We start from the raw sequence: 27530 nt of genomic DNA, 5'->3' as shown, positions 1-27530 counted from the left end.
TCATTACTAGAGGGTTTCAAGCACCTTAGGCTCTCTGAGCAAGTGTTGTGTTTAAAATGCTGGTGCACGGTGCATACTTAAATACACTTTAAAAAAAAAGCTATAGCTTTTATTAGAAGCATTTTTGCTAATATGTTTCTATTCAAACCTGAAATGCATCCATGCAGATTCCAATTTTTGGCTGGAATGTCCCTTTAATTATATTTAATTCACTGCTCAATTATAAAGTTGTTTCTATTTTTCTCCCCAATGTTCTGTATATTTGTGTGTGTGATAATGTTTCTGAAGTCTAACTGTACAGGCAATCAGAATATATCAGTTTTAAAAGAAATCCCTGAATTTGCACACACACTTGGTATAACAAAGTATAGTGCAAAGTATGTTTGTTGTGACATAATTAAACATTCTATATTATTTTCTAAAGATGTTTTACATAAATAATATTTACATTTTGTGCAGTCAGGGGATACCTAGGAACAATATAAAGGTACTTGCTGCTGTACAACTGAAGAAGTGGGAGAGATATGCCACACTCCTACACTGAATTCCTAGTGCACCCCAGCATCACACTGTGACAGTCACAGAGAGGAGAGCAGTAGAACATTCAGCCTCTCCTCTATTCTCCTCCCTATCTGTGGCCTTCCCCCCCTCTCTTCCTCCCAGGCTCTTGTTTCTCTCTCTCCCTCCCTTTTCTCCTCCCTTCATCCTACTCACTCCCTCCTTCCTTGGATAGCTCACATCTCCCTGCCGCTGGCTTGGGTTTGGATAGACACCCGATCTTCTTTCTCATCCTGTGGCCCTGTGCCTCCCCCTCTCTGCTATTCTCACCTTAAACTGGAAGGGGTGGGGAGAGAGGAGCAACCTCCCTGCCCCCTGTTACCCCTGGGTCCCTTCAGGAGCTCACCTCTGGAACAGAAAATCATCATACCCTGAAGCAAGGAGAGAGCCCACTGGGGTGAGTAGGTGTCCCTTCTTATAGGTGGTGTGCACTGTAACAGCTTTTCCAGCAGAGGTTTTGGGCACAGTAAGGGAATGCAGTAATAGCTGGAATATACATGGGACTAGCCTGATGATCCTGCACTTTAAATAGCTCTATGGGAAGACTAGACGGGCCTCCTTGTTTGTATCTGCAGTCAAAATCTAGGTTTCTATGTACACAGATATCTGCTCCTAATTATAGCAACCTATGCTACCTCTGTCATCCCCATGTTTTGCAGAGTGGCCTGTTGCATGAGATGACTTTTAACAAACAGGCCTCTTGTTTTTGGGAGTGAGATAAAACCCCCCCTCTCCCCTTTATTTTCCCCTAATGCATTCCTTTAACCCCTTAGCTCCCACAGATGACCCAGTGTTTTGCAGAAACCTCTGGCTGCCAAAGGGTTAATAGATTACTTTATAATTCCTCTCTAATGGTTTGTGTTTTGTAGTCTTTTATTGTACAAGAGATAGTTAAAAAATAATAATTTAATTACAGCAATCTATTGGTATTGTTACTTTTAGTAAACTTAAACTTAGCCAAACCAAATAATACATCACAGTAAATTCAAGATTGAATAAATTGACACTCTAGCTAGTTACTGAGTGACACTAGTATGTCCTGATGCCCTGAAAGAGGGGAATATATGCAACTGGTGCCAGCATTTATAATCCTCTATATGCAGCAACATTTCCCTAAAAATAGTTTTAGAATATTTATAGTGAAATTCACTGTTTATGTTATCTTTGTACAGCATAAGGAGGAATAGATGGTTTTCTTCAATATACACATGGACTTTATGTGCAAATAAGCACCAAACTGCAATTATTGTGTTTTTATATAAAGATATGCACCTTTATACAGAGCTAAAATACCATCTACACAAACACATAATGTTACAGTAAACAACAATGAAACTGCACTAATATATTGCTGCATTTTAAAGAGACGTAAAATGCTCTTCTCAAGTCATGCGTTTGATTTTTGTTCTTCTGCATTGGCTGCTCTGTAAAGAAGATAAACATCAAGTTTAACAGAAACAAAGTTGTTTTCTGTGTTGCATCTAAAGTAAGGAATTTGAACTTGTATTACAGTTCTCTGTTACTTAAAAATAAATGTTTCTGTCCTGAGGAAAGGCCAACATGTTTTTCTTTGTGAGGTGTGTCTGTCCACCAATCAGCCAGTGAGCAATCAGTCCTTCGGGCAGGCCCACTTGTTCACAGACATGAGCTTCCTTTTAGCATCAAAATAAAAATAAGTAGCTATAACTTAAAGGGACATGATTTAGGTAGAACATTCAATTTTAAGCAACTTTCCAGTTTATTTCTATTATCAAATTTGCTTCATTCTCTTGGTATCATTTGTTGAAGGAGCAGCAATGCACTACTGGTTTCTAACTGAACACATTGGTGAGCCAATGACACTCTGTATATATATGCAGCCACCAATCAGCAGCTAGAACCTAGGTTCTTTGTTGCTCCTGAGCTTACCTAGATAATCACTTCAGCAAAGGATAACAAGAGAAGGAAGCAAATTAAATAATAGAAGTAAATTCTTAAGTTGTTTAAAATCGTATGCTCTGTCTAACTCATGAATGTCTAATTATGACTTTACTGTCCCTTTAACATTTCTATTAATTTTTTTTACTATGTATGAACACTGTTCTTTTGTATGCATGAGAGAAAATGTATGCACAAATAATGCATTACTGTCCCTGAGCAGAATGACTTTCACTATGTGTTTAAATGATAAGTGTTAAACACATAGATGAAACAAACAGTGCAAAAAGGTAAAAATCGTAAAGGGATAGAAAGGTCATAGCAAAAAAGTGCTTCTAATAAAAGTTATTAGTTTCATTGGCATACGCATATATTCTGTGTGTGACTAGTGGCTCAGGATTTAAACACTGTGCTTGTTCAGAGAGAGCTAGTGTGGTGTGGATTGCGTCAGTGAAAACGTTATTTGTGTCATACGAGCCATTGCTGTCTCTCTGAGAAGATGTGGTTGAATGCTGGTGCACGGGACACTCACAGCATATGTGTATACACCTCTGAAAAACAGTGATAACGTTTACTAGAAGCATTTTTTTAAAATGTAAATACACCTGTGCACAATTCAGTTTCTATCCCTGTAACACTCTAGAGCTTGTTAAAGTTGCACTAGTATTTCTCTTTTGTGTACTTCAGGGGAAGTGGAATCTTTCCTTCTTCTGAAGCCTCTGGGGGCATTTCACTCCTGTATCATTGCTGGACTGGCTTCAGTTTTACATCCTTAGACAAGAATGCCTATTTAATTGTATCTTTGTCTCTATGTAAAGATGATTATCTTTACAGTAAAGAAAGTATTATCTCTGACCTGAGGGCGAGAATTTGCTTAAAAGCCTTTCCTTTAGTATGGAGGGCTACCCCAATAAAAAAAGAAGATATATTGCAGTACTATGTTATTTTGTCATTAGATTAGTATACATTTGAAGTAATAGGTGGTTCTAGGATAAATTAAGCTGTCAAAACAAAAAGTGAAACACTAATATATCAGAAATAACTGTATTTTTCAGGGTGTTTTAATAGAGTGTGTGTGCATGAGTGAGAATATATGTGTCTGCATGAGTGAGAATATGTGTGTGTGCATGAGTGAGAATGCATGTGCATGCATGTGTGTGTGCGTGTGCATGAGCAAAAATGTCAGGTGTGCATAAGTGTGGGCATGAGTGAGAATATACTGTATGTGCTTGTATGTGTGTGTGTGGGTGCATGAGTGAGAATGTATGTGTGTGCATGAGTGAGAATATATGTGTGTGCATGAGTGAGAATGTGTGGGTGCATGAGTGAGAATGTATGTGCATGCATGGGTGTGTGCGTGTGCATTAGCAAGAATGTATGGGTCAGTTGTGCATATGTGTGTGCATGAGTGAGAATATATATGCGTGAATGTGTGTGAGTGTGTGTGTGTGCATGAGTGAGAATGTATATGTGTGTGCATGAGTGAGAATATATATGCGTGAATGTGTGTGAGTGTGTGTGTGTGCATGAGTGAGAATGTATATGTGTGTGCATGAGTGAGAATGTATGTGTGTGTGCATGAGTGAGAATGTGTGTGTATGAGTGAGAATGTATATATGGGTGCATGTGTAGGTGCATGTGCATGAGCAACAATGTATGGGTCAGTTGTGCATATGTGTGTGCATGAGTGAGAATATATGTGCGTGCATGTGTGTGCATGAGTGAGAATGTATGTGTGTGTGCATGAGTGAGAATGTATGTTCATGCATGTGTGTGTGTGTGTGCATGAGCAAGAATGTATGGGTTAGTTGTGCATATGTGTGTGCATGAGTGAGAATATATATGCGTGAATGTGTGTGTGTGTGCATGAGTAAGAATGTGTGTGTATGAGTGAGAATGTATATATGGGTGCATGTGTAGGTGCATGTGCATGAGCAAGAATGTATGGGTCAGTTGTGCATATGTGTGTGCATGAGTGAGAATATATATGCGTGAATGTGTGTGTGTGTGCATGAGTGAGAATGTGTGTGTATGAGTGAGAATGTATATATAGGTGCATGTGTAGGTGCATGTGCATGAGCAAGAATGTATGGGTCAGATGTGCATATGTGTGTGCATGAGTGAGAATATATGTGCGTGCATGAGTGAGAATGTGTGTGTGTGCATGAGTGAGAATGTATGTGTGTGCATGAGTGAGAATGTGTGTGTGTGTGTGCATGAGTGAGAAAATTTGTGTTGGTGCATGAGTGAGAATGTGTGTGTATGAGTGAGAATATATGTGTGTGGGTGCATGAGTGAGAATATGTGTGTGTGGGAGCATGAGTGAGAATATGTGTGTGTGGGTGCATGAGTGAGAATGTGTTTGTGTGCATGAGTGAGAATGTATGTGTGTGCATGAGTGAGAATGTGTGTGTGTGCATGAGTGAGAAAATTTGTGTTGGTGCATGAGTGAGAATGTGTGTGTATGAGTGAGAATATATGTGTGTGGGTGCATGAGTGAGAATATGTGTGTGTGGGAGCATGAGTGAGAATATGTGTGTGTGGGAGCATGAGTGAGAATATGTGTGTGTGGGAGCATGAGTGAGAATGTGGGTGCATGAGTGAGAATGTGTGTGTATGAGTGAGAATATGTGTGTGTGGGAGCATGAGTGAGAATATGTGTGTGTGGGAGCATGAGTGAGAATATGTGTGTGTGGGAGCATGAGTGAGAATATGTGTGTGGGTGCATGAGTGAGAATATGTGTGTGTGGGTGCATGAGTGAGAATGTGTGTGTATGAGTGAGAATATGTGTGTGTGGGTGCATGAGTGAGAATATGTGTGTGTGGGAGCATGAGTGAGAATATGTGTGTGTGGGAGCATGAGTGAGAATGTGTGTGTGGGAGCATGAGTGAGAATGTGTGTGTGTGGGTGCATGAGTGAGAATGTGTGTGTATGAGTGAGAATATGTGTGTGTGGGTGCATGAGTGAGAATATGTGTGTGTGGGAGCATGAGTGAGAATGTGTGTGTGGGAGCATGAGTGAGAATGTGTGTGTGTGTGTGTGTGTGCATGAGTGAGAATGTGTGTGTGCATGAGTGAGAATGTGTGTGTGTGGGTGCGTGAGTGAGAATGTATGTATGGGTGCATGTGCATGAGCAAGAATCTATGGGTCAGTTGTGCATATGTGTGTGCATGAGTTAGAATATATGTGCGTGCATGTGTGTGTGTGGGTGCATGAGTGAGAATGTATGTGTGTGTGTGTATGAATGAGAATGTGTGTGTATGAATGAGAATGTATGTGGGTGCATGAGTGAGAATGTATGTGTGTGGGTGCATGAGTAAGAATGTATGTGCATGCATGTGAGTGTGCATAAGCAAGAAGGTATGGGTCAGTTGTGCATATGTGTGTGCATGAGTGACAATATATGTGCGTGTATGTGTGTGTCTGCATGAGTGAGAATGTGTGTGTTTGTGGCTGCATGAGTGAGAATGTATGTGCATGAGTGAGAATATATGTGCGTGCGTGCATGCGTGTATGTCTAGAATTGTGCAAACAAATAAACATATAATAAACCAAATAGGGAAATATTTTTAATTATTAATTGGACTTTTCAGTTTAACAAAACATATAGCTTTTTTTTTTATATATAATTTTTTACTGAATATAAACAAAGGAACTAAAACAACAATGTTTATAACTCAAAACAGAATATTAACTTTAGAATACGCAGGAAATATTAAAAAGAAAATGTTAACTTTAGAATAATCTGTGACATTTTATTTTATCAGTGTATTTAGTTGTTTTTGTGGAATATTAGTAATATTTTTCTTGTTTAGGTTTGTTCATTTTTTGGGGTTTACCTTTGCTGTGGAAAAAAGAAATGTGAATCCATTTTCCAGGATAAATTAGGAAGAGAAAGTGTTCTGCCACAGAACTTGCAATCCAAGCAAGGCTTACTACAATTTACCTAGAGCAGAGCTAGTTCTGTCTGTGGCCATCAACATGGTTAAAAAAAGGTTGTGCCTTATTTTACCTATTGAATGGCTGTGCATTAAAGTGCCCGACAAATCCACAAACCAGGAAGCCACTGGCTCCTCGAATTTTACCCCTGGCTCCTAAATTTGTAGATTATTTTCCAAATATCTATATACAAATACCAATGTATGGCTCCTAAATATTTTTATTGGCTCCTAAATTTTAAACAGATTTGTCGACCCCTAAAAGTGCATTAACAAAATGCTCAAATGTGTTAGAGCATTTTATTATTGCACTGTTGCTTCCATATAACTTTGTGTTTAACCCCTGTAAAACACAAAAGGCACAAAAAGTGGCACGCTCAATACACATTGGAGCCCCTTCCAGTCAATTACCTTAAGTTAAAAAATCATTTATAATCAATTTTAATATTTTAATATTTATAAATATGTTTTACTGTAAATATTTTACATTCCAATGTAGAAGAAAATGTTATTTGTATTTTTAAATATATATTATATATATATATATATATATATATATATATATATATATATATATAAAATACACCTTTATATTCATATAGATATATAGGTTTAGCTATATATTTTTTTTAAACTAATTATATATATATGTATATTTAGCACTGTATGTCTAACGTGGTGTCAGTTATCACGCAAACGATAAGTGTTATTTTTTTTTTGTTCTGCGCGCATCGGGTTTTCGCTCACAAGCAAACAATTTACTTTTAACTTGTAATATGCACGCTAACCGCCTGCATTCAGAGTTAGGTATGAATGGGTTTGCACGTGAGTGGAAAAAAAAATGAGTGCACCGCTATGACCCATAGTCAGCTCTAGAGCTACATTTCACTACTGGGAGCTAGCTGAGCAAGCCAATGATAAGAGACATATGTGTGTAGTCACCAATCAGCCTCTGACATACCTTCCTAACCTTAGGCTGCCATATTGCCTTTTTAAGGGAGGGCACTTGTGAAAAATACATATCAGGGGCTGTTTAAAGAAACATTGGAATAATGTTCCATTATACAAACCCTGACATATGTATCCTTCATATGTGTCCCCCCTTAAAAGCAACAATATGACAACCCTATCCTAACCCAAACTCTATCTCCCTTTTGTTTCCTCGCTTTGGAGGGGGTTGGGACAGGAAATTTAGGGATGGCATTAGAGTTATTGTGCTTGTTCCATTGTCAGAAACAATCCTTTATCTTGTCTTTGCTGGACATCATTGGGATCCCTGCACCCAACCCTCTTGTTCTTATTTTCCTTACTAAACTGCTGTTCCTATTAACCCCTTCTGTACCATAGCATTTTTATAAGAATATATGAAACTCTGTACTTATCTTGTTTGTTTCAAGCAACTAAAAACATACATTATTTTAGTGTCTTACAAAGTTCACTGAACAAATCTTTTCAAATAACTTTTCTTTTGGATGAATTTCCCAATGACAACACATAAGTCATTCTATTTATTTTAGTAGAAGCTATAAATACACGCACAAAGTCCTGATGCCATTTAAAAAGCTCTGTGTACAATATTTTGGACAGTGATAAGGCTACTGCTGCCTTTTTTACATTTTTGACAATTTTCCAGTTTTGATATTTTTAGATAGAACATTTCTTGCATACCTCTTAAAATATTACTCTTGAAAAACCTGCTTTATAATAAAACAAATCTTGGGAGTGGTTTGAAAAAGGGATCCAGATTTTAAGGTTTTTTTTTTTTTCCGAGTGTTTAGTCTTAGTGTTTAGAACTTTTTTGCAACACATCAAGAGGTGGGTAATGTGGTTCTTCTGGGAAAGAGGGAGTTAAAAGACCACTCGATGCAGTAGAATTACATAATTATTAATTAAGTGCATAATAGTAGGACAATGATTTAACACCTACTCTGAATTTCAATTAGCAGTAGATTTTTTTCTGACAAATTTATTTCTCTCTCTCCCATTTTCCAGCCCCCTCTATCATGTGACAGACATCAGCCAATCACAGACTAGTATACATATACCCTGTGAGCTTGTGCACATGCTCAGTAGGATTTTGTTCCCCAGAAAGTGTGCATATAAATAGATTGGGCAAAATTTGATAATGGAAGTAAATTTTAAAGTGTCTTAAAACTGCATGCTCTATCTGAGTCATAAAATTGTTTTTTGACTTGAGTGTCCCTTTAAAATCTTTTGTAGTAGGAGTGCGTGCTATAGTAGTGATACTAAAGTGGCAAAGGGGGAGGTGGGGGTAAAAATAGTTATGTGCAAGCAACAGCACAATAATTAAATGCAGTAACATTTTAATGTCCCTTTAATTAAGTAAATGCATAAATGTATTGGGAATTAAAGAGTCCCTAATGCTCAGGGCACAAAATACAGAGTTATGTCTGAGGATACCTTTAAGGCTTCTCAGCGTAGGTAATAGGCCTGGGCATTCAGATCATTCTTATGATCCAAATACGGAAGAAGACGGCTGCTCGCGGCATTCAGTTTCTTTTCGGAGCTGCATTTATTCTTGTAAAAGTGAATCACACTAAGATCTGTGCAAATCCAGATCTTAGTGTGTTTCACTTTCACAAGAATAAATGTGGCTCCGAAAAGAGCCTATTGCCGTGAGCGTCCACCTTCTTCAGCATTCGGATCGTAATGAACCCAAAAATGTTCTTTTATGATTCAGATACAATTTTGAAAATGTTTCCAGTTTACTTCTATCATCTTATTTGCTTCATTCTCTTGGTATCCTTTGTTGGAGAAGCAGCAATGCACTTCTTGGAGCTAGGTGAAACATGGGTTGAGCCAATAACACGAGGCAGATATGTGCAGCCACCAATCAACTCCTACCTAGGTATCTTTTTTTTTAAAAGGATACCAAGAGAGAAAACAAATAAAAAAATAATAGAAGTAAATTGGAAAGCTGTTTAAAATCACATGCTCTGTCGGAATCAGGAAAGAAAAAATGTGAGTTTCTTGTCCGTTTAAAGCACCAGACTCTGCAGTTAAATGGAATGGTAAAGTCAAAATTAAATGTTCATGATTTGGACAGAACATGTTATTTAAACAACTTTCTGATTGGCTTTTATTACCAAATGTTCTTTGTTCTATTGGTATCCTTTGTTGAAGAGTATATATAAGTAGGCTCAGGAGCAGCCATGCACTAATGAGAGATAGCTGCTGATTGGTGGCTGTATATATGCCTCGTCAATGTCGTCATTGGATCACCATATGTTTTCAACTAGGTCCAAGTTGAACATTGCTGCTCTGCCTCCTGAGCTTATTTAGGTTTACTCTTCAATCAATCAATCATATTCTGTGTCTGAAGATTCTTAGGGCACACTGTGCAAATGCAATAACCCTTTAATCAATGGGTCATTCTGGGAGTTGTAGTTTCCCAGGCAGTATTGGTAATGGCATGGGCACTGTTGCAGTTGTGTTTGTCAAGCTCTGCTTTAAAGGGACAGTCAAGCCCAAAAAAAACTTTCATGATTTAAATAAGGCATGTAATTTTAAACAACTTCCAAAATTACTTTTATCACCAATTTTGCTTTGTTCTTTTGGTATTCTTAGTTGAAAGCTAAACCTAGGAGGTTCATATGCTAATTTCTTTGACCTTGAAGACTGCCTCTAATCTGAATGCATTTTGACCAATAGAGGGCATTAGTTCATGTGTTTCATATAGATAACATTGAGCTTGTACATATGAAGTGACCTAGGAGTGAGCACTGATTGGCTAAAATGCAAGTCTGTCAAAATAACTGAAATAAGGGGGCAGTCAGCAGAAGCTTAGATACAAGGTAATTACAGAGCTAAAACATGTATTATTATAACTGTGTTGGATATGCAAAACTGGGGAATGGGTAATAAAGGGATTATCTTTCTTTTTAAACAACAACAATTCTGGTGTTGACTGTCCCTTTAAAGGGGAACTGTTCATAGTTGTTGTGTGTTTTCTTATTATTATTTTTTGCAGAGGAAAGAGCTACAGTAACGTTTGTTAAATGTTAACTCTTTTTAATTTAAAATTACAACATAAATAAATGCAGGTTTGTGCAGAGGGAAAACGTCAATGCCCGTTACTCATTTGCTTATAGGGATAACTTCAACAACTCTATTGGTGGAGTGCAATTCTGTGTATACTTCATTTTATTTCTTGTTAGACATTGGTTCAGTTTGTTATATATTGATAAAGGTCTTAATGTCCTAAGTGGAAATAGGGAGTCTGGCCAGGTCCCCGCGACCTCATTATCTATTGCAGTTATGAAAGGGATTTCACCTTCCCCCTCACTGCCTGATATAGAACATGGCTTGCTGCTACTGTCTAATGCTGCAGCCAGGTCTAATCTGCTGTTAGGAAATCAACTGCACACTCAGGGAACATGCTGGTCTGTTGGAGAGATCAGTGATTCTTTTTATATATATATATATATATATACACATACACAGTATATATGTGTGTGTGTGTGTGTATGTATGTGTATATATATATATATATATGTGTGTGTATATATATATATGTGTATATATATATATATATATATATATATATATATATATATATACAGGGAGTGCAGAATTATTAGGCAAGTTGTATTTTTGAGGATTAATTTTATTATTGAACAACAACCATGTTCTCAATGAACCCAAAAAAACTCATTAATATCAAAGCTGAATAGTTTTGGAAGTAGTTTTTAGTTTGTTATTAGTTATAGCTATTTTAGGGGGATATCTGTGTGTGCAGGTGACTATTACTGTGCATAATTATTAGGCAACTTAACAAAAAACAAATATATACCCATTTCAATTATTTATTTTTACCAGTGAAACCAATATAACATCTCAACATTCACAAATATACATTTCTGACATTCAAAAACAAAACAAAAACAAATCAGTGACCAATATAGCCACCTTTCTTTGCAAGGACACTCAAAAGCCTGCCATCCATGGATTCTGTCAGTGTTTTTATCTGTTCACCATCAACATTGCGTGCAGCAGCAACCACAGCCTCCCAGACACTGTTCAGAGAGGTGTACTGTGTTCCCTCCTTGTAAATCTCACATTTGATGATGGACCACAGGTTCTCAATGGGGTTCAGATCAGGTGAACAAGGAGGCCATGTCATTAGATTTTCTTATTTTATACCCTTTCTTGCCAGCCACGCTGTGGAGTACTTGGACGCGTGTGATGGAGCATTGTCCTGCATGAAAATCATGTTTTTCTTGAAGGATGCAGACTTCTTCCTGTACCACTGCTTGAAGAAGGTGGCTTCCAGAAACTGGCAGTAGGACTGGGAGTTGAGCTTGACTCCATCCTCAACCCGAAAAGGCCTCACAAGCTCATCTTTGATGATACCAGCCCAAACCAGTATTCCACCTCCACCTTGCTGGCGTCTGAGTCGGACTGGAGCTCTCTGCCCTTAACCAATCCAGCCACGGGCCCATCCATCTGGCCCATCAAGACTCACTCTCATTTCATCAGTCCATAAAACCTTAGAAAAATCAGTCTTGAGATATTTCTTGGCCCAGTCTTGACGTTTCAGCTTGTGTGTCTTGTTCAGTGGTGGTCGTCTTTCAGCCTTTCTTACCTTGGCCATGTCTCTGAGTATTGCACACCTTGTGCTTTTGGGCACTCCAGTGATGTTGCAGCTCTGAAATCTGGCCAAACTGGTGGCAAGTGGCATCTTGGCAGCTGCACGCTTGACTTTTCTCAGTTCATGGGCAGTTATTTTGCGCCTTGGTTTTTCCACACGCTTCTTGCGACCCTGTTGACTATTTTGAATGAAACGCTTGATTGTTCGATGATCACGCTTCAGAAGCTTTGCAATTTTAAGAGTGCTGCATCCCTCTGCAAGATATCTCACTATTTTTGACTTTTCTGAGCCTGTCAAGTCCTTCTTTTGACCCATTTTGCCAAAGGAAAGGAAGTTGCCTAATAATTATGCACACCTGATATAGGGTGTTGATGTCATTAGACCACACCCCTTCTCATTACAGAGATGCACATCACCTAATATGCTTAATTGGTAGTAGGCTTTCGAGCCTATACAGCTTGGAGTAAGACAACATGCATAAAGAGGATGATGTGGTCAAAATACTCATTTGCCTAATAATTCTGCACTCTCTGTATATATATGTGTGTATATAAATATGTGTGTACATGTGTGTGTGTATATATATATATATATATATATATATATATATATATATACGTATGTGTGTGTATATATATATATTTATGTGTATGTGTGTGTGTATATATATATATGTGTGTATGTATATATATATATATATATATATATATATATATATATACTGTATATACAGCTCTGAAAAAAATTAAGAAACCACTGCAAAATTATCAATTTCTTTGGTTTTTTATTTATGGGTATGTGTTTGAGTAAAATGAACATTTTTGTTTTATTATATAAACTACTGACAACACTAAAGTCAAAATTAAACTTTCATGATTCAGATAGAGCATGAAATTTTAAACAACTTTCTAATTTACTACTTTTATGAAATTAGCTTTGCTCTCTCTGTATCTTTGTTGAAGAGTAAACCTAGGTGGACTGATCATGCAGCTGTCTTTAGCACTCTATGGCAACAGTGTTTGCAACAATGTATAACATTACTACAAACGTTATTACGAACACTGTTATCATAGAGTACTAAGAGTCTGCCTATGTTTACTCTTCAATAAAGGATACCAAGAGATCCAACCAGATTTGAAAATAAAAATAAATTGGAAAGTTTTTTAAAATGTCATGGCCATTCTGAAGAACTTTATTTTGATTTTGGCGGTACTGTGTCTTTAAATATTTTATATTACAGTCGAAAGGCTAGATTACAAGTGGTGCACTAAATAATTTAAAGTAAACATTTAACGCATCCAGATTAGAGAGCATATTACAATTTTAAAGTTAAAAGTAAGCGCCAGAGTGAAAGCACACTCTACCTTGGACTTCTAAAATCACAGTTGTGTGCTAATGGTCAAGCAATAGCACAGCACTTATAATCTGGCCCTAAATGTTTCATATCCTTTTAAGATTGTATGCCAGAAATGCCCCTGAACAAGAAATAGATAGTGACTAGTGAGATTACTGACTGCAGCTCATAAGCAGGAGTTTACCTTCTGCAGGGGTTAATCACACAAACAATTAAAGCATTTTATTATTAGTCTAAATGTCCCTTTAATAACCCCTTCAGGACGGAGGCAACTATCCAACTTCAGAACATAAACATCTTGCCAGACAGGATATCACATGATTATCACTGCGATCATGTGACTCCAAACGGCACTGATTGGCTTCTGGGGATTTGCCTGCATTGGTAGGAAAGGCCCCAAGTTGGATCCATTTGAGTTTTCACAAAAGGGGAGCAGGACGCCGCAAAGTTAGGACGGTTTGCGCCGTCCTAAAGTCATTAAGGCCTAGCACTTTTAGGATAGCATGGAACGTCTAGGGGTTAAACATTTTGAATCGTAATGGGACAGATACTGTGCTACTTATAAATGTTATGAACCATGACAGATAGCAGTGAACATATAATGTGACATATGGCTCCTTATTTTCCATATTTTCATAATCATTTCATTATATTACAGAATCGATATTGCAGAATCGATATACCACAAATTTTATATGCATGTTGTGGCTTTTGCAAGTTAAAAAGGTCTGAACCGCTGGATTTAGCCTTCAGTTGCCAATAAAACATAGCTAAGGGAAAAGCTGATCACATTTTAAAGTCCATATCCACCTTGAGACCTTCGGCATCACACTTTAAATAGATGGGAATCATATTTCCTATCCATACATGGGAACTACAATTCCCATCATGCCACTTATAATTCAAATACCAATGCTAATGTTGTCACGCAACACTATAGGATTACAGGTAAGTAAACACTGCTGCATTTGTGTTAGGGACAATGCAGGGGTTAAATCACTGTTTTAAAGGAAAATTAAACCCAAAATTGTTCTTTCATGATTCAGATGGACCATAGCATTTCAAACAATTTTCCAATTTACTTCTAGTATCAAATTTGCTTCATTCCCTTGGTATCCTTTGTTGAAGTAGGACAAATTCACTACTGGGAGTTAGCTGAACCCATCAGGTAAGAAAGTTACTAGAGGTATGTATGTGTATATGTATATATATATATATATATATATATATATAGCCACCAATGAGCAGATAGCTCCCAGTACTTACTACATTGCTGCTCCTGAGCCTACCTAGGGAATCTTTTGAACAAAAACAAATTTGACAGAATTAAATTGGAAAGTTGTTTGAATTTTTTTATTCTATCTGGATTATAAATAAAAAACAAATGGGTTTCATGTCCCTTTAAGTGTATTATGCTTTTAGTCAGTGGGTTAAATGACTGTGTTTGTGCCAGTATACTCTTATTGTTTATTTTGCTCCTTTTTCCAATTCTTGCATGGTAGTGTATACTTCAGATTTCACAACCTACGTAAGCTACATTCTGCTCAGCGATTGTTTAATGGCTGTAGTAGTTAATGTATATCCTTCTCTGATTGGCCTCAGCAAAAGAAAAAGAAAAAGTCCCTTTAAGAATTTATCTACAACAAACAGCAGGTGTAATGATAATTACCAGATACAGGTGTCAGTTGTAATTAGGGCAATTTAGACAGGAAGAGCTAATTAAATGCAAAAGCAAACCCCCACCTGCAATTGTTGGTGATAGATAATGATATTTGAATGTATTAAGTTAAAATACAATAATATTATATTCAAAATACAACAGTGGTCTCAGTTGAGACTAGGCCCACACCTCTAGGTGGCCCATCTGGTGCAAGGCCGGATTGGCCTACCAGGATACCAGGAGATTTCCCGGTGGGCTGCAGCAGCTGGTGCTGGAAAGCTACAATTTAAATAGGTGATTAATGGATGCAATTGAGTTGTAGGGTTGCTATATAACATCAATCTGACATTTTTATTTAATACAAAGTAATATAATTTAATACTGAAAAAAATATTAAGGAAAGAAGTGTCCCAGTAATCCCCCTTTAAGAAAAAAGTTGTTGTTCAAATTTTTCCAGGGCTGCTTTTTATTCCCAGCCCGGCCCTGATCTGGTGCTATAATCAGGGTCACTACAGGGGGGCTTCACCTGGGACATACCAGTGTAAACTATTGTATGGATTTACCTTTACAAATATGGTGAGAGTGTTTCCAAGACAGTGTGGGGGTCACCATATTTGTACAGGAAGTGCATATCACCTGAAAGGATGACTCACAGTCACACATAAATGCCTCCTCTTGGAGTTATGTAGAGTTGCCACCTCGGCCATGTTTTCCTGGACACTTATGAGTTATACATGCTGCAGGGTGTGCAGAGGGAAACATGAATTGCACCTTTGGATGGCACACAAATTATTGATCCTGGACAACACTATTCATGTTTTTTCCCTGCATACTCTGCAGCATGTGTAACTCATAAGTGTTCAGGAAAACATGGCCAAGGTGGCAACCCTAGACTTATGTGCCTGCCGGGTCTCCTTTTGCTGATTACAAACAGACAAAAAGGGCACTGTACGGAGCGGCACTACCCCAGCCTTTTGCCAGAGGCCCACCCAGTATAGTCTTGTTACACCCCTGGAAAGGTGAAAGAAAAATAAAATAGTATGTTTTCATGACATAACAGCCTTGTGTCTCACCCACATGAACTAATTTTGTAACATCCTGTGTTCCCTGCCATCCTGCTGTAGACACATTCCCCAGCCTTCAGAATGAATTCCATGTGCCTGGAGAGCACCCAAGAAAGTAACTGGTGCGTAGGAACCTGCTAGGGCTTGTTTTATGACCTAACAGGATGCAGACCTGTGCAGGATTATGCCCTTATAAAGACTGCAATGTGGCCTCTCACTGGGAATAAACAGTGTATAACCCAGGTTCATAGAAGTTCATATGGATGATTACAAGGCCCCTTGCTCAGATACTTCACTTCATCAAATATCTTAAAGTGGAAACTTCTCTTTTATTCTTGTAGGTTCACAGCCCCTTATTGTTAATATTCTGTAATGGGACATTATCAGCAGTTGCACTGCAAAAATCTGCAAACTAAATACATATTTTAGAACCATTTAGTACAGTAGTGCATTATTTTGCAGTCTAGGTATGTACCCTTTGAAAAGCATCTTGATTATGTTTACCTTATTTCCTCTGCCACAGTTAGCAACATATATAAATGAGCTCCTGCACTGTTTATTCAATCCCTGTCTAGCAATTTGCAGGGTGAGAAATCTGAATCTTGGAGGATGCGCTGTAGCCTCTTTTCGGGAGGAAAAGTAAAGGAAAAGTAATCCCAATAAAGAATGAAAGTGCACTGCATTGTTTTACTAGGCATAAATAAGTTAAATGCCCCTTGTTTGTCTGGCCCACTGCAAGATAACCTGCCATAATAGGTGAAAAATTACATGATCTATTTAGTTAGAGCATGTAAATTTAAGACTATTGACCCTGCACTACTATGTGTTTAACCCCTGCTAAGGCGTTAAATACACTGTAGAAGTACCGCACAGGGCTCATAGAGTGCTAGTCGCACGACTCAGATGTGTAACTAGAGCGGTTTTAACTTGAGACCAGTTGTGCTCTGCAGATTCTGAGCGGTATTTCTACTGTGTGTTTAACCCTGTTGCATGGGTTAAATGGACAGTACACTGTAAAATTGTTTTTCCATAAATGTATTTTAAATGACTTGTTATACCAACTGCAGAGTATAAAATATTTGAGAAATTGCATTTTCGGGTTTATTTGTGTATCTGAAGTAGCTGGTTTTGTGCTTTGAAACCACAGCCTATTACAATGGGTTGAGCTTCAGGTAATATCAGATCTCATTATGTTATCACTTTCATGTACACAGATTTGCTTCCTTATCTTATATTTGTCTGGAACACCAAAGCTCAATACATAGAGAGAACAATGGAAAATTATCATTTTATTACTTAACTATCATGCCCCCACTGAGGGTGTAATCTCTTCTGCTGGCTGTGTTTACTTAGGCTTGTCAATAGCATATACGCCAGTATCAAAACTTTCAGTATAGGTTGGGAAACTACAAGCTAAATCAGCTATTTCAAATGCTGAAATATGAGTAAAGGAGCTACTTGCAACCAATTTAATATACTCTAGCAGGTAAAAAGTATCATTGGCAATAATTTAAAGGGGAGAAAGTTTTTGGGTGAACTGTCCCTTTAAACACACCGTAGTCCAGCAATTAAAGTCTTAAAGCGATAGTCTAGTCAAAATTAAACTTTCATGATTCAGATAGAGCATGCAATTTTCTAATTTACTCCTATTATCAAATGTTTTGTTCTCTTCATATCTTTATTTTAAAAAGCAAGAATGTAAGCTTAAAGTCGGCCCATTTTTGGTTCAGAACCTGGGTAGCGCTTGCTGATTGGTGTCTACATGTAGCCACCAATCAGCAAGTGCTACCCTGAACCAAAAATGAGCAGGCTCCTAAACTCTACATGCTTGCTTTTTCAAATAAAGATAGCAAGAGAACAAAGAGAAAATGATAATAGGAATAAATCAGAAAGTTGCTTAAAATTGCATGCTCTATCTGAATCATGAAAGTTTATTCTTCTAATGGTTTTCCAATGACTTATACCAACAGCAGAATATAAAATGTATGTGAAATTGCTTTTTGAGGTTTAATTTTGTATATGAAATAGCTGGTTTAGTTCTTTGACACCACAACAAATTGCCTGCTCTATCTGAATCACAAAAGTTTAATTTTGACTAAACTATCACTTTAAAATGACATGTATTAACGAATTAGAGCAGGTAATTTTTTTTACTATTACCGGCCTTTAATTTCAGTGCAGTGTGTGACTTCGGAAACCTAGAAAGGATCTAAAAAATGACTGAAATAAAGCTTAGGAAAGCTAAGATGTCACTTCTACATCTGCTCAGATTATTATGAATGCCTCATTATTCGTCCCCAAGCCTTTTCTGTGTCTACTCTTTAACAGTGCAGGACACATACTCTTACTGCACTATATCACAATGCTTTCTTGTTTCCTTTACCCTTTGGGTCATGCAAGGACTAACTAAAGAGAAATGTGCACTGGTTGGGACTTCATCTCAACTCATCTCAAATATCCAGTTGTAAAATCAGAGGCTGTAAAAAAAATGATTAGGGGAGTTGTGTAAAATCTGCCCTCTTAATCAAAGCTTACATTTAAACCTCAAACATGAAAAAGTAACGATGAAATATAGCTTTTCTATAGTCAGTACTACAGTATTACCATTTGTGGTGTGGGTGGCCATTTCAGCAGGCAACAATAGATATATCAAATGACAAAATAAATGTAAACACATATATACACATTACCTTTATTTTGTTTTTTTAAATAACTGTTTTTGCTTGTTGAAACCACCACATATACTGAAAATGTCCATACTGCAGTATTAGCTGTAGAAAAGCTATGTAAGTAAGAGGCAGTAGCAGAAATGAACACCCCCAGTGGGGGTGAGAAAGAGTTCAGCCCATTTAAACCGTTTTAATGAAGCAGCTTATCAGCTACTTGCTTAAGTACATTTTTCCATTTAAATTTAGAAGAAAACCAGAATATTGATGAGCATACAATGTAAAGTAAGTTAAAGTACTAGAGCATTTTATGATTGCACTACTGAGTCAGCAGACCCGAACCCGTACAAATAGGGTTAAACACATAGTTAAAATCAGCTTCTGAGCAGTAATGGGCTGCCAGTCCTAAACTGAACACAGCCTTTGGTTGGTGGCTATTTTATGCTTCTTCCTGATTGGCTCAGCTTCTCAGGAACAGTGATGCATTGCCAATCCAGGAGCTGGCATTTAGCTGTGTGTTAAACACCTTTCTCAAGCAATATAAAATAATCTAGGACATCAGAGCATTTTATAAATATAAGATCTGTGTATAGCAAATGTAACATTTAAGAATTGTTGTCTTCTATTATTTTTTTAAGTTCTGTCATATATGATACATAACTAGTTTATCTGCAAGAAGTTTAATTACAATTAATGCTTCTTAGTCAATTACGAAAAGTCATTTAAAGCCAGCTCATAGTTTTGAACTGGCTGACCCATAATGGAACACTGCAGGCGAGAAAGCGCATAAGAGTAAAATCCTGGTTGAGTGAGACTGGTCAGAGATTGCTGTCTAGAACATTACAATGTTGGTTCTATAAATTTAGTTAAAACAATTTAGACTTTTTTTTTTTTTGGGTTTCACCTAAAATATATCTAAATTAAATATATATTTCATTGTAATAAAAAAAGCACTTAGCAGTGGGTGATACTTAAAAGAAATGATTGCAATATTTATTATTCATTTTTTAAAAGAATTTTACCTTTTTAGTTCTTTTTTTAAAGGGAGTCTCAAATCAAAATTAAACTTTCATGATTCAGATAGAGCATGACATTTTAAACAACTTTCCAATTTACTTCCATTAACAAAATGTGCACAGTCTTTTTATATTTACACTTTTTAAGTTACCAGCTCCTACTGAGCATGTGCATGAATTCACAGAATATAGGTATTTGTGATTGGCTGATGGCTGTCACATAGAAAAGGAGTGAAAATAAAAATAACTTTGAAATGTGTTAGAAAAAAATCTGTTCATTTGAAGTTCAGACTAAGGGGTCTATTTATCAAGCTGCGGCGGACAGGGGCTGAATTCTACTGCTGGAATTCAGCATCCAAGCTCTATTTTGCGCTTGCGTGCAATCCGGCCCCTGCCCGCGCACAGCCAATCACGCGTGGGCAAGAGCTTTCAATCTCCCCTGTCAGAGGTGGCGAAAGGTTAGGGAAGCAGCAGTCTAATGACCGCTGCTTGTTAAATACGGACTGTAGGTTTTCTTGTGAGAACCTGCAGCCGTAGCGGGACGAAGCGTTTAATAAATCGACCCCTAAGTGCTATTGCATTGTCTTGTTATCATGCATTTGTTGATTATGCAAATTAACTTTCTGTCACTGTCTTACAAGGAAGGCAATGAAGCAGCTTTTCCTTAAATTGTTTGCTAGGAGCTGTAGTCAGTTTATTGCACATGCTCACTAAATGCCTTTTACTGCAAAAATCATGTGACAGTAGAACTTAAAAGGATAGTAAAGTCAAAATTAAACTTTCATGATTCAGAGCATGCAATTTTAAACTTCTTCCTAATGTCGTTCTATTATCTAACTTGCTGCATTCTCTTGTTAGGCTAGTTAGGCTCAGGAGCAGAAGTGCACTACTGCTGATGGCTGCACACATGCCTCTTGTCATTGTCTAACCTGATGTGTTCAGCTAGCTCCCTGTAGTGCATTGCTGCTTTTTCAACAAAGGATACCAAGAGAATAAAGCAAATTTGATCATAGAAGTAGAAATAGGAGGCTCATATTAGTCTCTATAAAGTAATGAGCACTGCCATTTTGAAACATGTTGATGGCAGATGTAAATAAATTACTGGAGTGAGCAAACAACGGCTGTATATAGGAATGATAGACTGGTGAAGTCTGTAATCTGCACCTCCGATTCTCACAGGATTTGAAAACCCACTATTTCCTGGGTTGAATTACATAAAAGTGAGGGATAAATAATGGAGGTATATTGCACATTTGTTTTGTTAAACATAATTAAATAATTAAACATTTTATATTACAGTCTCAAAGTGATTGCAGCTTGTAGTGGTACAGGGTTCATTGTCAGGATAAGAGGGTAGCATTGGACACAATATGTCAGGGCTCGACAAACCCAGGATCCAGGGATATACTGGCTCCCAAGCAGACTCTAGTTCCCATCCTCATCAGACTAAATAATGGAGATGTGAGAGAGCTTTATAGAATAGGTTCCATAAATTAACAATCACACTATAGCAACAAGAGGTACGGTTAATTAATCGACTCTTATGTCCAGGAGACAGACATAGAGTTTTACAGAAGCCAGGGAAAGATGTATATAAAAAATTGATAGGTACAATAATCAAGAAAAATTGGGAGCCAGGAGTAGACTTTTCTGGTCTGTGACTCTGGTTTACAGGACTTATCACCTCACAGTATATAAGTACACCTTCACAGTTATTATATTGAGGGATGAGAAGGGTACTTAATGTTGTAATGTTTTAGGATACATTATTCTGTATAGCATTATAAATAAGAGCATATCATAAGGTTTTTCTAGGATAGGGTCCATTATGATTTCTCTTGGGACAGCGTATATTATAGATTCATAGTGGGGTAGGGTTCAATATAAGGGCATTTCATTTTTATTGCTGTTAATAAGGCGTCACTTAGTCTGTGGCAGGTGCTGATACAATCTGCAGTAAGCCCTGCTGTGTTTTTTTTTCCTTTGCTCCAAAAAAATCTTTAGCTACTGTTGTTTGTCTATAAAGGGAATGTGGGATTTGAATAACATATCTTTGGGAAATATCCCAACTGAATATGATCCAGACAGAAAGTTAATGGTTAAGATAAGAACAAAATACAGAGCCTCCATGGGAATATAATTATGAGGTCCTTTTGTTCTTTTCTGTTAGTATACAGCCTCCATTATGGTGATTCTTTGGGGATGGTTATAATCTTCAAATTCGTCCTAAATGTGAACGTAGTTATGGAATACAAGCTTGTTATCAGTTGGAGTTTCATTAGATTCCCCTACACAGGTGGTTCTAGGTTCCCCATCTTGCAATTTCTAGCATTTTATGACTTTTTATTGCTCAAGGTCTTGATGAGGTCTCTTGCTTGATGCTTCTCCAGCCTTTGCAGGGTCCCTGGCTTATAATTATCCAAGGTCTTGGTATTTTCTGGGTTTAAGTAGAGTCTGCTACTTTGTCTCTGCTACAGGTTTGGGGGGTTTCCTGAAGAGCCTTTTGCTCTAAGTATATTTTTATGTCATATTTTTGTAGATGTGTTTAGAACTGTAATCTATGTATGCGGGTTCTTCTGGTTTGTCATTTCTTTAAGGGGTTTCCTGGCTTGCTTTTGTTCTTGGTTTATTAAGTAATTGTTTGCCTTGGTTTCTTGTCTTGTCATTATTCTATATTTGGTAATGGACTCCTGGCTTGTCATTGCTCTAGGCTTGGGCACAGACTCCTGGCTTGTCATTGCTCTCTGCTTGGGTACGAACTCCTGGCATGTCATTGCTATACGCTTCGGTAGGGACTCCTAGCTTTACTCTAGACTTGGGTTGGATCCCCTGGCTTGTTGTTTCCTCTAGGCTTGAGTAGGATATTTTCACTTGGTAGGGTCGCCTAGCTTGTCATTGCTCTAGGTTTGGGTAGAGCATGTTGGCTTGTTGTTGTTCAAGGCTTGAGAAAGTTCTCCTGGATTGTTATTGCTCTAATTTTCTGTTTCATTGATTAAGGTCTGGATATGGTCTTGGTGCTTGCCATTCTAGGGCGTGGATTTTTTTAGTTTTATTGTTCATGTATGGTTAGGGTCTTTAGGCTAACCATACATTGATGTAGGCTTTGGTATTCTCTCTAGACAGGATCTCTGTGGGCTTGTACAGGGCATTGCTTTTGAACTAGAAACTAGTTTGTTTTCTATCTTAGAATTTAGTAATACTTTCTATTCAGTTTAGACCAAATATAACACTTTGTGACCTACAACACAGTGTAGCAGTGAAGGGTTAAACTGACTCACACTGTATGCTGCCCTTAATTGGCTCAGCATTTGTGTTCTGCTTCAGACCAGTAGACAATTGCTGGTCTAGAGCTCACTTTGACTATATGTTTAACCTCATTTTAGGTTTGATATAGGCAAGCTAGCTATAGTGCAATGAGCAAATGCACCTTTGTAGCTTTATGTCAGTTTCTGTCTTCTCATTTGAATATAAACATATTATTTCATTTTGTATTGGTTTCTATCATATCCAATACTTTCTCTTCCTTCCTACAACCCTTACAAAATAAATAGATATATTTTTCCTTTTATACGGTTTGTGTTTAGACCGTGCACTGGTTTAGAACAACTATTGTCTAGAAACTCCATGTAAGAATATCTGTTTCTTCCTTTAGCAGGGGGGTATTCCCGTCACCAGCTGTTCAGATCGGCGTTAATATTAATAATAAGGGCTTCCTGCACTTAAACAAGAACCCAGAAACAAAATCTAAATGTGGAAACAGAAGTCCTTGTCTAACAGGATAAAGATTTAAAGGGACAGTCTAGTATAAATTAAACTTTCCAATTTACTTTTATCATCAAATTTGCTTTTTTCTCTTGGTATTCTTAGTTTAAACTAAACCTAGGTAGGCTCATATGCTAATTTCTAAGCCTTTGAGGGCTGCCTCTTATCACAGGCTTTTTAAATCTCTTTTCAACACAAAGAGACAGAAAGTACACGTGGGCCATATAGATAACACTGTGTTCAGGCACAGGGGGTTATTTAAAGGGACACTCAGGTTAAATTAAATTTTCATGATTCAGATACAGCATGTAATTTTAAACAACTTTCCAATTGACTTCCATTAAAAAAATGTGCAGATTCTTTTATATTTACCATTTTTGAGTCACCAGATCCTACTGAGCATGTGCAAGAATTCACAGGCTATACGTATATGCATTTGTGATTGGCTGATTGCTATCACATGGTACAAGGGGAGTGGAAATATACATAACTTTGAAATTTGTTATAAAAAAATCTACTACTCATTTGTAGTTCAGACTAAGTGCTATTGCATTGTCTTATTATCTTGCATTTGTTGATTTTGCAAATCTAATGTGTTGACTGGTCCTTTAAGATCTAGCACAAAACAATGCTAAATGTAAGACAATAGATAATAAACAGTCACAGTCATGTGATCAGGGGGCTGGAAGAAGGTTCCTAGATACAAGGTAATCACAGAGATAAAAAGTATATTAATATAACTGTGTTGGTTATGCAAAACTGGGGAATGGGTAATAAAGGGATTATCTATCTTTTAAAACAATAACAATTCTTTTTCTAGACTGTCCCTTTAAAGGCAAAATGGTTATGCTGCTCAGATACCCTTCACCCTAAACATTAAAATCTGCATTAATACCACTGTGTTATAGATATTAGACATTTAAATGGACATAAAAGTGCATAAATGAAGTATGTTATTACTATGTTAGTGCATTTTATTATTAATTAAAGTGATGGTAAACTTTCTATTATATCTTAATCCTAAATTAATGTTTGTGTCAAGAAAATATACATTTCTATATAGAATATTTTCTTTTTGTACCTTAAAGGGACAGTTCACCCAAAATGTGTCTACCCTTTAAATTATTCCCAGTGATCCATTTTACCTCCTAGAGTGTATCAAATTGTTTACAAGTAGCTCCTTTACTCCTATTTCAGCATTTGAATTTAGCCTGTGGTATAGCCACCTATACAGAAAGTTTTGATACTGGAGTATACGCTATTGACAAGCTTAAGTAAACACAGCCAGCAGAAAAAGTTACACTCTCAGTGGGGTGCAGGATAGTAAGTAATAAAATGATAATAAAGAAAGTCTGTGTACATAAAGTGATAACGTAATGAGATTGGATATTACCTTTACGTTCAACCCATTGTAATAGGCTGTGGTTTCAAAGCACAAAACCAGCTACTTCATATACACAAAAAACCCTGAAAATGCAATTTCTCATACATTTTATACTCAGCAGCTGGTGTAATAAGTAATTGAAAATACATTAATGGAAAAACATTTTTATAGTGTACAGTCCCTTTAAAGTCTGTTGGTTGTTTTTTTTTTGCTGTAACCTGCCGGCCCCCTTCCTTCCTCTTATTTTTTTTTTTTTTTTCTGTGGCATCCAATCAGCTTGTAAGCCTTGCGGCTCACTGTTTTCAATGAACAGATTTTTCTGAGAGAATACATGCATGTGCTGCCTGTATTTAGTCCGTTTCCAGCAAGGTGAGCAGAATAGCTGCAGTCACCCAGATGAGCAGATGTGCATCACCTTTCATATCTATCACTCAGCTACTGCTCAGCTAGTTGTCAAAAGCTGATTGAAGGTTATTATCTAGCAGTGTGTTTATGTAGCAAAGTATAACAGTTCTTTATAGAATGGAAACGTGTGTTATTGTCTGTTTCTGATATTTCCTCTGTACCATTCTCTGTGGCAATAACACGCAGCCCAAGGCAACGTGTTACTGCAGAAAAAAACAGTTTTACAAATAATAACTACTACAGAACAGTGCATCCATGATACATGTAGCCACCAATCAGCAAGCGCTACCTAGGGCGATGAACTAAAAATGGACCGGCTCCTAAGCATACATTCCTGCTTTTCAAATAAAGATTCATAGAGAACCAAGACAATTTAATAATAGGAGTAAATTAGAAAGTTACTTAAAATTGCTGCTCTGTCTGAATCATGAAAGAAAAATTGGGTCTAAGACATAACAGTGTGGAAATACTGGCTCTTTGAACACAGAGTACTAAGAAGAGACATTCCCCCCAGGATCCGGTTTCCCGATTGGCCCTCCACTGTCACAAGGAACAAAACCGCACGTGACTGGGTAGAAGCGAGTTGCCGGGAACTACAAACGGAGAGACGCTGACAGGAATACACAGGTCAAGTTTTTCCTCTCTTAACGGCTAACACACGCCGGAGCAACCCTTCCACAACCCATCGACCTGAAGCAGGGAGAGGAGGTAATGAGCTATCGGAGGTCCGGTAAGGGGGAATGTAAATTGATGAAGGGACACCTTTTGAATACACAGAAATAACCGGTACAAACATCATAATAAGGAACCAGTTAACTACATGGAACTGTAGCAGATATAATACCCTATATGAGGATTTGGAACCACCTTTTGGTTTTAACCGACAAAACTGGGACCATATATAGTTGTGGCCACAACTTAATTATATACTGATCAGTTTGCACATATTGTTTTTAACAGTGGAAACAAAAACTACAACATTGTATTTTGAATGTTTTAAAATTTTAACATTGCATAACTGCAACATTGTATGAATCGCAACATTGTATGAATCGCAACATTGTATGAATCGCAACATTGTATTTGCATAGGAATTGGAAGTAAAGTTTATTTAAGATCATTTCTGTTTAAGCACATATTTCTATATTATAGAATAACTGCTATTGATAGTGTATGCTATCCAAGGTACATTTGGGCTAATAAGCACACCACAATATAAGAATTATTAACATTTATACACGGTTACACATAGAACCACTTTAGAAAACAAGGACTTTATTTTGGAGCATGCATATAATTTAACATTTTATAGGCATTTGTGATTTTTTGGATGAAAAAGAACTATTCACCTTAATTAAGAATGGTATACACACGACTTATATAAAGAAATTATCATCACGTACTGAGCATGTGCACAAGTTCACAGGGTATACGTATACTAGTCTGTGATTGGCTGATGTCTGTCACATGTTACAGGGGGCTGAAAAGGGGGAGAATAAATTAATTTGTCAGAATAAAATATACTACTTATTTGAAATTCAGAGTAAGGGGCCGATTTATCAAACAGCCAATCGACCAAAATGCATCTGTTTCTGCGCAAGCCTTCAGGCTCGCCGGAAACAGGAGTTAAGAAGAAGGGGTCCTAAGACCGCCGCTCCTTAACCCATACGCCACCTCTGAGGCTGCGGACATCAATCCGCCCTATCATGTAAAATTGGGTTGATCAAGAATGGCTGCGAATCTGCAGGGGGGGCAGCATTGCACAAGCAGTTCACCAGAACTGCTTGTGCAATGATAAATGCCGACAGTGTATGCCAGACATTGATAAAACAGCCCCTAAGTGTTATTGCATTGTCTTTTTATTTTGTACTGGTTAATTGTGTAATTCTACGGCTTGAGTGGTCCTTTATATGATTTTTAACATGAACAATAACATATAAATGTAACAAATAAATAGAATTATTAACTGAAGATCAAAATCTAAAACCCAACCACGAAAAACGACATGCCCTTTTAATAAATTGCTTTTGCTAATCCTGGCAGAATGTGACCTCAATCCACCTTTAAATACAGTCGCAAAACTGGGCAAACACTGTTACAGCCGCAACATATTAAAACAAACCAAAATGTTCAAAATGCATGAAGCAGGTAGAAGGTGAAATGCATAAGAATTCTGATTAACCTCTATTTAAAA

General features: G+C 37.2%; 1 protein-coding gene across 3 annotated transcripts in view; it reads left to right on the top strand.

The window, feature by feature from the left end:
• Positions 1–711: 711 nt before the first annotated feature.
• Positions 712–27530, top strand: part of EPN2 (epsin 2) — a 137475-nt gene continuing 110656 nt past the window's right edge. For all 3 annotated transcript variants that reach the window (XM_053694535.1, XM_053694536.1, XM_053694534.1), the window contains exon 1: positions 712–955. The gene's annotated coding sequence lies outside the window, so the exon portion shown is untranslated. The remainder of the gene's footprint in view (positions 956–27530) is intronic.

This window comes from Bombina bombina, chromosome 11, assembly GCF_027579735.1.
Source record: "Bombina bombina isolate aBomBom1 chromosome 11, aBomBom1.pri, whole genome shotgun sequence".
Taxonomy (NCBI): Eukaryota; Metazoa; Chordata; class Amphibia; order Anura; family Bombinatoridae; genus Bombina; species Bombina bombina.
Note: the sequence above shows the minus strand (reverse complement) of the source record. Positions and strands in the feature narration are given on the sequence as shown.